Consider the following 3,565-nt stretch of genomic DNA (forward strand, 5'->3'; position numbering starts at 1 on the left):
TTTATTTTTTATTTATTTATTTTTTTTGAGACGGAGTCATGCTCTGTCGCCCAGGCTGGAGTGCAGTGGCCGGATCTCAGCTCACTGCAAGCTCCGCCTCCTGGGTACACGCCATTCTCCTGCCTCAGCCTCCCAAGTAGCTGGGGCTACAGGCGCCCGCCACTTCGCCCAGCTAGTTTTTTGTATTTTTTAGTAGAGACAGGGTTTCACCGTGTTAGCCAGGATGGTCTCGATCTCCTGACCTCATGATCCGCCCGTCTCGGCCTCCCAAAGTGCTGGGATTACAGGCTTGAGCCACCGCGCCCGGCCAATTCTAGTATTTTTAGTAGCGGCAGGGGTTTTGCCATATTGGCCAGGCTGGTCTCCAACTCCTGACCTCAGGTGATCCACCCGCCTTGGCCTCCCAAAGTGGTGGGATTACAGGCATGAGCCTCTGCACCCAGCCAACGGTGGAGTACTTTATAAATGCCAGTGAGCGGCAGCCACCAACATCAGTAGCTGCTGACGCTGCTAGCGGCTGGGGCGGACAGCGGCCAGAGCCGGGACCCAGGCTTCCTGCCACCTGTGCGTGCGGCTCACACCTGGAAGCTGTCCTCCCACAGCCTACACGGGGGGGGGGGGGGGGGGGGGGGGGGGGGCACAGCAAAGCTGGTATTCATGTTTGAAGGAAGGAAAAAAAATCGAACAAGTAACCCAGCACTGTTCTTTCCAGATCCATCCCGCTGGCCCTCTTGTTTCCCACGTTTTTGAAAACTGGCCACTCTGACCTCAGATCCCTAAATCGCAGCCATTGAGACCTGGCTCTCAGAAGCCAAAGCCCTGGCACTTTCCAGGCTGAGCAGGAGGAGGTGAAGGCAGGCTGGAGGCTGGTCCAGGACAGCTGAGGGCTGACCATGGGGGGTTGTGCAGAGGCCACCACTGGGGCCGGTACACGTGACATGGGATTTGGGCCATTGGGTAGAAGGCATAGAGATGGGGCACTGCTGGCGGAGCCACGGAGGAAAGAGAACACTCTCCAAATTGTCTTCCAGGGTTTCCGTGAGCATTTTATTAACTCAGAATCTGTCAGGAATAATACTAGGGAGTTACCTTTCCCTGAAGATGGCTCTTGTCAGAGTAGTGAGATAGGCGTAGGCGGGGGGGGGGGGGGGGGGGGGAGAGAAGAGGAATGTGAGGCTCAGTTTATACATATTAAGATCAGCAATGGTGTGCCGCTGGCAGGAGCAGAGCGAGCCTGGAGATTTGGGTGGCTGCAGTTGGTAAGTGGTTGCAATCCAGAGAGTGGGACTGAGGTCCTCCCTTGTCATGTTAGCATCCCGTTTCCTGGGCGTGGCTCTGACATCCTGCAGGTGGTCATTTCACTCATGGAGGCTTTGTCTCTCTTCCATCACCCCAGACTCAGCTTCACACTCCAGGGCTGCACACCACCAGCCACCGTCATGTTAACCGCTTCCCAGGTCAATGTGTCCCTCACCTGGAGCCCAATCTGCTGGACAGCTTGGGGACCGTCCATTTTTGGAGTGGTGGGCAACCTGGTGGCCATCGTGCTGCTGTGCAAGTCGCGCGAGGAGCAGAAGGAGACCGCCTTCTACACACTGGTATGCGGCTGGCCGCCACCGACCTGTTGTTCACTTTGCTGGTGAGCCAGGTGACCATTGCCACGTACATGAAGGGCGGGTGACCTGGGGCCAGCCCCGGTGCCAGTACAGCATGTTCATCCTGCTCTTCTTCAGCCAGCCCGGCCTCAGCATCATCTGCACCCTGATATCTATACAGGTAATTTGTGTTCGACATTCTCAGAGGAGTTTCATAAGCTTTATGTTTTATCTGGGTTATAAACAGAGTCCTCAAATGCGTAAAAAAGAAATCATACCAGGATTGAATTCCAGCAGGAATAAGTTTATTTTACCTATTCAAAATTAAAATACTTTCGTTTTGTTTGATAATGTTTTTGTTAAAGATATGTTCTTGAAAAAAATTTAGGTAAATATTTAATAATGTCCCCTTTTCTATCCCAAGAAGTAATTTCATAGTTTATTTAAATTTTTTAACAAAAATGTAGCATAGATTTTTTAAAAAAAATAATTGCATATTTTAACTCAATATATCCAAAATACTGTATCAACATGTAATCAATGTAAAAATTACTAGAGATAGTTTGCATTCTTTTTTCATATGAAACCTTTGAAATCCATTGTGTATTTTACATTTTAGTATGTCTCAACTAACTAATATGTGAAATTTTCATCGAGAATATCTGAACTGTATTTAGATTAATAAAAATTGCAGTTAAAAAGTTCAACACAGATTTGGTAGGGGGCGTGCAGCCAGCTTGCAAATCAGCTCTCTGCTGAGTGGCCAGGCAGCCAACCCCTGAGGAGCGGCCTGCTGGCATCCCCAGCACCCAGGAGTTGAGGATGTCCTACAAACCCATCACACCTGCCCCCAGCAGCACCCCCGGCTCCAGCACCCCTGGGCTGGGCACCCCGGTCCCTACAGGAAGCGTCCCGTCGCCATCGGGCTCGGTGCCAGAAGCTGCTGTCCCTTTCAAACCGCTATTTAACGACCTTGGACCGCCTCCATCGGCTGCATGCAGGCCATGACACCACCTGGCGCCCAGGGCTGCCAGAGCACCCACACGGAACTGCTGTCGGTCACAGGGGAGATGGGCAAAGGGATCCGGACCACCTTTGCTGGCAGCAAGAGCACCACGGAGCACCTGAAGAGAGAGATCATCCATCCCTAGTCAGAGTGCCTGGCAGAGACAGGGCGGAACCCACCCACTTAACAGGAAGCTCCTAAGCCTCCGTGTCTGGACTTTTCCCGGCCACTCCAGAGCACCTGCTTCTCCCTGGCCCTCATCCCTAGCTGCACTAACCATCCTGGGCTTCCTGTCCTGTGTCCCTTGATGGTGCCCTCAGGAACCAAGGGGCGGCTCTCACTCCAGGTGGCAGCACTAACGATCCTCCCTTCCCCCCACCCCACTCTGCCAACGCAACAAGAGTTAGCAGCGAGGTCCCCGTGAGTCCCACCCATGACCTGCCCACAGTGTTGCCCACTGGAACTTTCTGCGGCCCCCACCACTCAGCCCTTCCCAGCACTTCTCCCACGTGCCCCGAGCCTCCTTCTCCCTCAGCACGGGCTCAGGCCTCAGGTCTGACACTTCCCTGCCTTGTGTCTTTTGCTAAATATGACCTTTCTACATTAATAAAAGATGATTTGGAGTTGCGCTCTCTAAAAAAAAGTTTAATATAAAAGAGAAATAAAGGGAAATTTAGCAAAGGAATATATAGATGAATATTGAAGTACTCAGAGATGACATTACTACCAGACATAATGAGATCATCAGATATTTCATTTACTTATGATTAATATGTTTGCATTTACCTTTTAATTTAATTTTATTTATGTATTTATTTTTATTATACTTTAAGTTCTAGGGTACATGTGCACAACGTGCAGGTTTGTTACATATGTTTACATGTGCCCTGTTGGTTTGCTGCACCCATTAACTCATCATTTACATTAAGTATTTCTCCCAAGGCTATCCCTCCTCCCGGCCCCC

General features: G+C 50.8%; 1 pseudogene; it reads left to right on the top strand.

The window, feature by feature from the left end:
- Nucleotides 1-2,361: 2,361 nt before the first annotated feature.
- On the top strand, nucleotides 2,362-3,126 carry LOC126929278 (cyclin-dependent kinase 2-associated protein 2-like; annotated as a pseudogene).
- Nucleotides 3,127-3,565: the final 439 nt, after the last annotated feature.

The sequence above is a fragment of the Macaca thibetana genome, chromosome 10, assembly GCF_024542745.1.
Source record: "Macaca thibetana thibetana isolate TM-01 chromosome 10, ASM2454274v1, whole genome shotgun sequence".
Classification (NCBI taxonomy): domain Eukaryota; kingdom Metazoa; phylum Chordata; class Mammalia; order Primates; family Cercopithecidae; genus Macaca; species Macaca thibetana.